The sequence below is a fragment of the Anser brachyrhynchus genome, assembly GCF_964034855.1.
Source record: "Anser brachyrhynchus genome assembly, chromosome: 13".
In the NCBI taxonomy this organism is placed as follows: domain Eukaryota; kingdom Metazoa; phylum Chordata; class Aves; order Anseriformes; family Anatidae; genus Anser; species Anser brachyrhynchus.
Window position 1 is genome coordinate 1,093,957 of NC_137708.1, and position 10,795 is coordinate 1,104,751.

General features: G+C 58.5%; 1 long non-coding RNA gene across 1 annotated transcript; it reads right to left on the minus strand.

Annotated features, from left to right (window-relative positions):
• Positions 1 to 760: 760 nt before the first annotated feature.
• Positions 761 to 10,738, minus strand: LOC308177036. The gene is made up of 2 exons (XR_013938824.1): positions 3,936 to 10,738; positions 761 to 3,639 (listed from the first exon to the last, which is right to left on the minus strand). It is a non-coding gene; the product is annotated as an uncharacterized lncRNA (long non-coding RNA).
• Positions 10,739 to 10,795: the final 57 nt, after the last annotated feature.

A 10,795-nucleotide genomic window follows, 5' to 3' on the forward strand; every position in this document is an offset into this window, starting at 1 on the left:
TGCACTGGATCAAGTACTGGCTTCCGCTAAACATTTTTGCGAACACACACACATATATGTTTATGTAGCATACCCGTGTAGAGACTTTTCCCCCTCTCCCAGCCAATTCCCAGCCTTTATAGCCCAGTACGGGCCCAGGACACGAGCCCTGGGGACAGCGCAGTGTCCAGCTGTGGACAGAGAGAGAGCAGAGGTGAGGGGCTGGTTTCTCCTCCGGTGATACAGAGCCAGTGGAGCTAATGGTAATTTATATCCACTGGCCCTTGATCTCATGTTGGCTTGGCCCTGGGCTCCCCAAGGCATGAAAAGGTCTCATAAATTCCTAAAGCTGACAGAGGGCTGTTTGGCTTCGTTGGATCCTGCAGAAACTAAATGTGCCATCTAAGGTAGTGCCGCGTACCCTGTGGCTAGAGAAAAATGATCTTGGCTGGGTTTCCATTAAAGCACTCAGCCAGCAAGAGTGAGCAATCTGGGGCCATCCGGCGCTGATGGCAGGGTGCTGGGAGGCGGACAGGGCTCCGCAGAGCCCATCTGAGAGAGGTCAGGGGAGGAAGGGGAGGATTTCACAGCGCCTCGTGCTGCCCAGCCCAGGCGCGGGGCTGCGGTGACTGCTGGAACAGATGCCCCGACAGCAGCGAGTGCCAGGTAAACTTGCTGCCACGCATCTCAAACCTGGCCTCGCTGCTCCCAACACGAGAGGTGAGAGCACCCGAGGCAGCTTATGGGATGAGCACCGAGGAGAGGAAGATGACCCTGCATGGTTTAGAAAAGCAAAGCAGGAAGCCATGCTCCTAGGAGGCTGGCACAAACTGAGCAGTTTCCCTCCTCACTCCCCTCAGCAAGACAGGGATGCGATGCTCGCAGGAGACTGGCCTGCCACTTCCACGGGCACGAGGGGAGGCTGGGCAACAGCCTGACAGACAGACAGGTTTGGGGCAACAAGAGAAAACAAGGGCCTTGGAAGCACCGCCCAAAGCATCTGAAGGCTCAGGCTGTGCTGCAGCTGCTTCCTCCTGCTCCGCGGCCCCAGGAAGGGCCCTGATCACTGCCTCTGCCTCTTCCCCATCCCGTGGGGTGTGATCGGCAAGAAGAGGTTTCTGAAAGCGCCAAAGCGTGGCATTTCCCTGGGGCTATCCTCTCTTTTCTTGCCTGTGGCATCTTTGCTGCTGCCACCAGATGCGCAGGGTAAGTGAGAGCCAGCACTAATGGCCCCCTGGGAGCAGTAAGGGCTGTCTGCCATCATGGTTTTGAAGCTATCTGGAAAATAGCTCGTGCCATTTGGGAGCAAAGAAGTCTGCACTCCTGATACCTTCGGGACCTCTGGCTCCAGAGGCAGCAATTTTACTTTTCCAAGTGAAAAACAAAGCAGCATTCATGGGCACATCAATTGCTTCTGATGCCATGTGAGAGGCCACCTTTGCAGATGCCAGTGGAGACAACCAATGGCATCTTTCAGAGCCCCCTGCCTGCACACGAGTGTCCTTTTGTCCCCTCTCCACCTCCCAGCCCCACCTTTAGGATCCCCCCACTGACAGCAGCAATCCCACATTTGGTGTGGAAAGAAAAAGAGCTAAAACCTGGCTGGGTCAGAAGATGGTAACTCAGGTAATGAGAGTGGCTGGGGACAGGCCACCAACGCTCCTCCTTTCAGAGTGTGAGCCTCATGCTGCAGCGAGGCCCCGGTGATTTACCTCTCTGGGTAGGTCTCCGAGCAGGTGACGGGGACCAGACGAAACGTGGCACTGATCCCATTTATTGCAGCACCTGCAGGCCCCTTGTCAAGGCTGGCAAAACAGTAACCGATCCTGAGCAGTGAAAATCCATCGCAGAGCTGCTTTTAGCAAAGGAAAATAATCAAAGCACGATCTTAGAGATGTGTCTCCTTGTTCTGCTGCTTCCTCCATCAGGGAGGATTTCTGAAGGCCTTGGTGCCCCAGAACAGGTCCCTTCTGCCTGCACTTTGGCAGGTGGGAGCATCCCCCAGGCACCCACCCCGCACCACTGCGCAGCGCCGGTTTAAGGACCCCTCTCACTGCATTAGTACTCTGCAAAAAAGTCCGCACTCGGAGAACAAAAATTGGCAGGTCTTCTGCTGGTAGTAAACAAACAGCAAGCTTGGTGTGTGCCGTGCTCCCCCCCTGCACTGCATCCATCTTTGCTGGTGTCTTTGCACATTTTCTCCTAACCAAGAGGAGATTTGATATTGTGGAGGACAGGGAGCAGTTTTCCTGGGTGATTTTACCTTGAACAGAAGTCTTCCCATTGAGCTGGGCCTTCCAGGAGAACAATCCTGCTCCCCAAGCCCTGCCTCCAGCAGCACAGCAATGTTATCCAGCAATATCCTTCAGCATCAAGGCTGAAAGCAGGCACATCACCCAGAGCTAGCAGCATCACAGCGGCATGGATGTTCACCTCTCGCCGAGTGATAGGAAGTGGAATTGATTGCAAGAGATCAGACACCGAGACTCTCATTAACTTCTGCTAACACCTGAGCGGCTGGCAGACACTTGCCTTTTTGGATTATCTCCTGCACATTTCCAGCCGGTGACCCTGGGTGCTCTCCAGCTCCGCTTGACTCAATAACACACGGCGTTAGCAGGAGGAGGCTCAGAGCAGGAGGAGGCTCAGCCTCGTCTGCCTCCCACTCCCGCCGGGGCACCCAGCCCAGGAGCACCTCCGGGCAGCGGTGCAGCACCGCAGGCCTGCTCTGTGCCTCCTGCCATGCTCTCCTGCACGCGGTGGCCAGGATCCAGTCCCGTGGGGAAAGGGACTGAGCAGCTGGGAGAGCCGAGGCAGGGGCAGACACCCTGCTGCCACCAGCTCAGCACACAACAGCCTTCCCGGGCAAGTGGCATCCTCCTGCCAGCCCACAGAAGCCCAGCTGACCCCAGAGCCTTGCAGGGGATGGGGCCAGCCACAAACTCACCGTGACACCAAGAGCTCTGGGGGCCAGGACACGTCCCCTGGGCACAGCGATTGCCATGGTGGAGCTGAGCCAGTGCCATAACTGGCTGCCCACAGCCCTGCAGGTCATCAGGGCACACTGGAAGGAGAAGAAAGCAAGAGAAGAAGGTGCTGGAATATCATAAGAGAAATGGGTTTTCATTACCAAACTGAGAGGTGTCTGCTTTTGAAGAAAAAAAAAATCAAATTAGTGTCTTTCAAACAGCAGCAGAGAGGATACACAGCAAGCAAGTTCCTCTTCCCTCTTTCACATCTGTCTCAGATCATCCTACTAATTTCAAGTTACTATGAACTCTTTTAATACCCTGCCAGAGCTCTTGATTTTTATTTTTTTTAAACCACAGGCTAGCCAGCTCCACAGCCTTGAATTAACATGTAAGTGAGCAACGAGAACAAAACTAAAAAAAGAAAAATAAAGGTCAGGCCCTGCTACACAAGCTCCTGCCCAGCAGGAAGGAAGATGGGGAGACAGCCCCGGCTGCTGCAGCTCCTCCCCCCATCCGCACAGGGCTCCCCACACCTCCCCTGGGTCTAGGGGGCAGCCAGGACATGGGACCACACCGGGTATGAAGGGTGAGAATCCCATCCTACATCCCCAGCAGAGGGCCTGCAGACACGAGGCAGACCAGGGGATGCACGAGGCCCCCAGGACTGAAGACACACTGCTGCTGGGCCCTCCCCACCTCCCCACCTCCCCACCTCCCCACCTCCCCACCTCCCCACCTCCCCACCTCCCCACCTCCCCACCTCCCCACCTCCCCACCTCCCCACCTCCCCACCTCCCCACCTCCCCACCTCCCCACCTCCCCACCTCCCCACCTCCCCACCTCCCCACCTCCCCACCTCCCCACCTCCCCACCTCCCCACCTCCCCACCTCCCCACCTCCCCACCTCCCCACCTCCCCACCTCCCCACCTCCCCACCTCCCCACCTCCCCACCTCCCCACCTCCCCACCTCCCCACCTCCCCACCTCCCCACCTCCCCACCCCTCCTGCACAGCCTCTGCCCGGCTCCCCCTTTTCCCAGGGCCCTGCTCTGCACCCACTCACACATAAGCAGTCCCAGCTGGGCCCAGGCGTGTCTCAGCAGGAGGTTTTAATCTCCTAATTGGCACATCCTAATGGAAAAGCGTTTAGTAAGATGTTGGTGCTCTCAGGAGAGCCTTCTCCCCCAGAGCAGCTCACGATGGGGAACGTGCCCCCGGTGCAGCGTGGACCGGGCTGTCCCCTCTTGTGCCGGGGGGGCTGCTCCACCAGGGCACAAGGGCTGGGCTGCGAGGGGCAAGGCAGCGGAGAGGGGGGCAACAGGGCCTCCTGTGTTATCTGCGGGCAGTGCAGAGCTGCAGCAACACCAAAGGTAGCCATCGGGGGACTGGAACCACGATGGGGTGGCAGCTGGTGGAGCTTGGGCCCAGGCCTTCTCCAAGCGTTGTGGTCCACCAGGCTGAGAGGTGGGACACAAAACGGGCAAATGACCGAACTTTGGAAGAAAGTGCATGCACAGAAACCTTCCCCCTGTCCCTGCACTTTGTCATCTATCAGGGAACAGAAGCAAAGGCTGAAAACGTAAGGGGCTCAAAGCTGCTGCGAATCAGCGTTGTTGGCTGGGGTAAATCTGCTCCGAGTTATGCCAGTGAAAGATCCTAGAAAGGGAAAGCTGCTGTTCCTGGGCAGGGGCAGATGAAGAAAACCTAAACCAGAAGAGCTGGGCTGGAGCACCCAATTCTCCAAAGTCCCTCCTTGTCCTCCCTGGGTCACTCTGGGGACGAAGCCCCCCAGAAGAGTTCCCCCTCTCTGTCCAGTGGAGGCAGCTCGGGGCTTCCTCGCCTCTGCAGACCCCCGTGTCCCTCCCTGGATCTGGGATCTGAGGCTTAAATAAATATGTGGCTATGTAAATAAATATGAAGTGTGCAGCTTGAGAAGCAGGTTAATGGCTGGGGAAGCCGGGCTTGACCTCAGTGACATTTCAAATTAGTTCTGCTGCGCTGGGCTCGTGCTTTGAAGGGATTTTCACTTGGGCTGAATGTGGAGAGAAACATTAAAATTCGTCACATGAAGAGGCTCTCTGGAGCTTCCTTCCCCCTGGGGAGAGGGCACCGGCATCCCTGGGTGAACACCAGAGCGAGGGGGTGCTGGTGAAGGTGGGCATGCACAGCGCTCACCCCACAGCGGAGATCTGGGGACATCCAGGCTGGGATGGGGCACACAGCACCGTCCCCAGGACCTCAGCCCCATGGTGGCCACCGAGCTGCTGTGGCTGGATTTCCTGCCCAGGTGGGGCGCTCGGCAGTGCTGTGTCCACGCGTGTGCAGGCATAGAGGTACGCTCGTGTGTGTCCATGTGTGCACACGTGTGTGGGTGAGAGAGAAAATTCATTGAAAGCGGGCAGAGAATACATTACCGGTGCTTGGTACATGCCCTGAAAGGAAAGTAGCTGGAAGAAAAGAATACATTACAAGAACAAAAGGGGTCATTTGTGCAAGTCTAAATCAGCCCTCTTGTGAGCATGTGTCATGATACAGTTTTTAATTACACGAACCCATGCTGGCCTTCCCACAGGATCGCAGCTCTGACACCGGAGCAGCCCTCTGCCAGGGCAGCGTTCAGCTCTCAAGCACGAGGCATATTAATTCCTCCGTGAAGCAATAGGACGGTTATTAACATGGGGGAAAAAAAGTAAAAAGGTTTCTCTGTCACTGTGGGAAATGGCTGGACTATTTTGGCAGAAATTTTCCTATGGAAAGGGAGTTTGAGCCCAGGTGGGGGAACCTCCCCTTTCTCGTGCCTCGATGCAGCTGTTTCCCATGCCCACCAAGGGCTGTTCCCGGTGCCACGCTGAGTGATGGAGGCCGGGGAGGCCAGGACAAGGACCTTTCCTCCCTGCCCCAGGCGGTGAAGCTGGACACGTGTCAAAGCAGCACAGCCCTGGGGTGGGTGGGCAGCGTGCCCCCGAGGTCCCAGCCCCGGCCGAAGGAGCAGGAAGATGGATTTTGTTAATTTTGGCCTCTGGAGTGACTCAGCCTCCTGACAGCCCTCCCAGACCTTTGCCACTCCACCTAAACAGGGATTATTTCATCCTCTCAGAATGGCTTAAGCGCTAATAAAAGGCATTAAAAATTAATTTTCCACGCTGTCTGTCGGAGTTTCTTCCATCCCTGGAACACGCTCAACAAGCAGAACTGATAAGCAAAACCCAGACAGCGTCCTCCATGCTAATGCCCCCCCGCGCAGGCGTGCTCCCCCCGGCCCGGCGCTCATCATTAGGGGAGAACGGGCAATTATTAAAATTCCATCTTTCTCTTTTTCATGAAAAAATAAAAAGGAAAGATTTTGTTGGCAGCTTGGTGATTTGCTACGGGTGTCAGGCCTGCTCCTCTCTCTCCCCTCGTGTCAAATAACATATGCAAAGGAAATTTATACACATGCACACAGGCAGCTCTGCGCGGCAGCTCCCTGCCATCCGCCAAGGCTCTCGCACATCCCGGGGCTGCCAGGAGGGAGGTGTCTGGTGGGGAGCTGTGGAAGAGAAGGGAAACGAAAGGAGGGGGAGCATCAGGCATGGGGTGGGGAGCGCAGCCTGGGTGGTGACGGGGCTCATTAGGGCCATGGCAAACCCTCCTTGGGGTCAGGGTTCGTGCATGGGCTGACGGCGAGGGGCTGGGGCTGGAGCAGCCCCGCTGAGGCCAGTGCTCCTGGTTGACCCCGTGGAGCTGCCCCCAGACCCGAAGCAGCGCCAGGCAGGGCCCCCCCCCGGCTGCTCGTGCGGTGGGTGCGCAGCGATATTCAAGGTGGGGGCACCAGCCCGGGAAAGGCCCCGGTGCCCCATTCCCAGCCAGCGCCGCTGCTGCGCCGGCCTCATTCGCCTCGGATCCACCCAATTACAGCTAATTAGCTTTTCTGCCATAAAGCCCTAAGGAGACAATGGAGAAAAGCCTCCTGCCTTTGACAGTAATGAAGTTAAATAGATATTTATTTATCCTTTTATTAGACAAACCAATTATAATTTTACGCTTGAAATAGCTAATTTTTAAATGTGATGTCGAAGCATATGTATATACCAACGTAATATATAGCCAGACCTGGCCTATAACAATCCTGCCTCATTAACAGCACGGCTAAGTTGGTATTTAAATATACTCTAATGCACCCATTCATAAAATGATAATTAAAAATACGCTGAAATGCAGCCATTAAGACAGAGATCCTGGTTATTTATAGGCTTGGTTTTCAGTTTTGAATGATAAATCCCTGAGTAATTGCCTGGACCGGTGAAGCTTTGCTCCCCCAGTGCTCGGACCCGCCGTGGCTGGGAAAGCAGAGGCGGGTGCTTCCCATCGGGCTGGCCGTGCCGGGCGTGCACGCTGCCCGCTGTCCGCATCTGGGGCAGCCCCACACCTCTGTGAGCACCCACATGTAGATGGAAAGTGCCGAGCTCACGTCCCCAGAAGGTTTATGACAAACCGCTTGAAGAGGAGACAAGAAGCTTCGGCTCGCCAACCCCATCCCCAGGTGGTGAGGCTCCAAAAGAAAACACCAAGAGGAGCCCGTGGGCGTGCGCTGTGCCATCTGGGTGCCTGTGCCTCGCAACCAAGAGAAATGCTAATTAAGCTACCTGAGTCCCGAGTATTTGCAGATGCCTAATCGGCTGCTGGAGGCAGCTGGTAACAAGGGCCTTGGGTTTCTGCTCTGAGTACAGAGCCAGCGCCCGGGCACGGAGAGCCCCGCCGTGCCATCCAGCCTGCCGACGGGCGCCTGCCCCACCAACCAGCTCGCCTCGGTGCCGGGGGGAGGTTTGGCTCAGGAGGCAAGCAGGGAAATCCGGCAGCCCCCATGAGCTCTGGGGGGACCCAGCGCTGCCAGTGCTGTGCACCCCCAGCCCCGCACACCTCCCAGGGTGTCTTCTTCCCCAAGCATGGGGTGGAAGTGAAGCCGTGGGAATGGAGCAAGGAGGGGACTGATCCACATCCAGGCAGCTGAGAAGAAGAGGAGCTGAGGGCAGAGCAGGCTCTGGGCTGTCCTCAAGGGGGTTTGGGGCCAGCCCTGCTCCTTGGGGCCCCCACACCCCATCCCTCTGGCCGGGGGGCCCTGCCTCCCCCCGTTCTTTACCCTGCCATCTGGATGTGGGGATGAGTGGCTGGAGACCACTGACGTCTCAGCCAAACGCTAGACACCAGAGATCATACAGGGGCTTTAAAAAAATTAATTTCACTGGCTATAAAGCTCCGGAGAGGGCGATTCAGTGCTCGGCTCAGCTGGCTGCCCCGGCTTCGGGCAGGATCTACCACGGTGCTGTGTGACCGCGAGGCGTTTGGAGACATCTGGCCCGGCACAAGCCCCAGCGCCGCGGCCCCAGCGCTGCCGGTCCGGCCCCGTCCTCTGGCTCCTCACCAGCTCCCTCGTCCCGGGGGCCTCCTGCGCACGCTTCTAGAGGCAGGAAGGAGTCATTTGGCAAAAGAGAAATTTGTTTCAAAATGTGAGTTCAGCCGTCTCACACCTATTCAGGATTTTCAGTTAATTTTGTTGGATAGTTCTAGCTGGAGAATTTTTCACTTTGGGGTTAGAGGCACAGAACGACCGTGGGAAGTTGGTGGCTTTGCATCCTGGAGCCCAAGGCTCAGGGTGTGGGGCATTCCCCGGGGTACAAGAGACCCTTTCTCCAGCCCTTCCTTTGTGTCATGTGGGAGAGCAAGGTGATGGCTGAGTTTTGGTGGGACAAGGCCAAATCCTCACAAGCCCTAGCAGTTAAATGCTTTACAGTGCCTGTTTGGGTCTATCCCCCTCTTGCTCGTGTTCCTCCTACCACCACCTCTGCGCACGTGCATTCAACACCTTCCCCTGGCAAAGACCCAGGCTCTTTTCCCGATGCCTCAGCTCAGCCCCCGGGGCACCGATCGATGCGCTCGGCCACGCGTGGGACCCGCGGCGTGGGGAGGTGGAGGCAGCTGGTGGCAGCGCTGTCCCCTGCAGTTTGCGAGACTGCAGTGCCGTGGCCAGCCTGTGTGCTCCTGCTGCATTGCACAGCACCATTGGATCTCTGTCCCGAAGCCACCAGGGAGACGGGAAGGGGCTTTCTGGGGGAAGGGGCTTGCCAAAGGCAGCCGGCCGCTGGCAGAAGGGCAGGCAGGGCGGGGTGGCTGCTGGAGGTGGCGGTGCTGGCAGGAGCCTGGAGCTGCCAGGCTGTGCTGGGCACGTTGCCTCGGCCCCATATCCCACCCCATCCCGGCCCCACGGCCCCACACGCCCGGCCCTGGGGGCTGCAGGGCCGTGCCCCCGGGGCTCCGCGCAGCCGCAGCAGCGCAGGGCTCGGCACGCTCAGATGCGCAGGAGGTTTTACATCTCCCATCTGCTTCCCCGCCACCTCTGCCATCTGGCTCTTTCCCAGCCTGGAAGCTTTCTTCCTAATGACTTTTCTTGACTGGGTTCAGAGACCTCGGCGCATGCAGAGGCCTGGCTTCTGCTGCCGTCTCCGAATCACCAGCGGTCACGGGCTCGTCTGCACGCCTGCCAGGGCAGCGCTCTTGGCTGCCCTTTGCAAGGGGCAAGTGCTGGTTTCTGCCCCTCTGTGCTTTCTGCCTGAAACGCCGCCACAGCATCCTTGCCCTGGAAACCCCCAGGGAATGCCCAGGGGTGTGCTGCACCTCCTCCTCCCGCTTTACCCACTGATCCTTCACCCTCAGTAAACTGAGCTGTCCTGGGTCATTTCCCCCCACGGAACAGAGCTGGAGACAGCCTCTAGGACCCAAGCGAGAGTGAGATTTGCCAAGAGCCGACAGGTTTGGGAAGCGATGGGTGTCGCAGCGTGGTGAGGTTGTGCTGCTGCTCTTCCCTCGCTGCCCAGCCTGCTTCAGCGGGGCCGCGGCGCCTGGAGGACGGGCAGGTGTGCGCGGCAGCCCTGAGTCAGAGCCCACCTTGCAGAGGCGATGAAGCAGAGAGAAATCATAGAAACCCTGAGCTAACGCAGCACGCAGCCTGATGGATCCAGCCATGACAGAGGGAAAGGGCTTCCAGGGCTGGATGCAGCCAAGATGTGGATTAGAGCAACTCTGAAACTAATTTTCAGTCACTTGCTTGAAGCATGTGCCACAATGAATTGATGAGGAACAGGCCACAACCCATTAAGCCCTCTGCTAAACGCATGCCGCTAACTACGTGCCCTGCCTGCATCCTGCCGGGAGCGGAGCCTCCTGCAGAAGGGCTCAGAAGGCCGGGAGCTGCTGCAGAACCCCTGGGGGAGGCACTGCTGTGTCCTGACAGAGCACCAAGGCGAAGGACACGCGGGGAAGGGCAGCTCCCCCCCAGGCGATGCTCTAACCCGGGGCGGCAGCGGGAGGCCAGCCCAGCACCCCGGGCCCCGGCTGTGCTCCCTCAGGATGCTGCCCTGGGCGCCCAGTGCCCCTGCCCAGCCGTGTCCGTGCTCCAAAGGATCATAGAACCACAGAATCCTAGAATATCCCGAGTCGGAAGGGACCCACAAGGATCACCGAGTCCAGCTCCTGGCACCACCCGGCTCTACCCCAGATTTCTGACCCTGAAAGCAGCGGGGCTCTGCCCTTCCCCGCACCCCGGCCGTGGGGATGCTCCTTCGCTCTGCCCGCAGCCCCTGGAGCCCCCCCTCGTCCCCGCCGGGGCAGCCCCGACACCCCGGTGGTGGCCGGGGGGCACTGCCGGGGGGTCTCCTGCTGCCCCCCCCGCTTTAGCCGGGATAAACGGGACAAGCAGCGGCGGAGCGGCGGCCGGCGCTGGGGGGCACTCGCACGCCTCTGCGGGCCGGGGGCGGCACCGGCGGCCCCCCCCCGGCACCGGCACCGGGCGGAGCGAGGGGCAGCGCCGG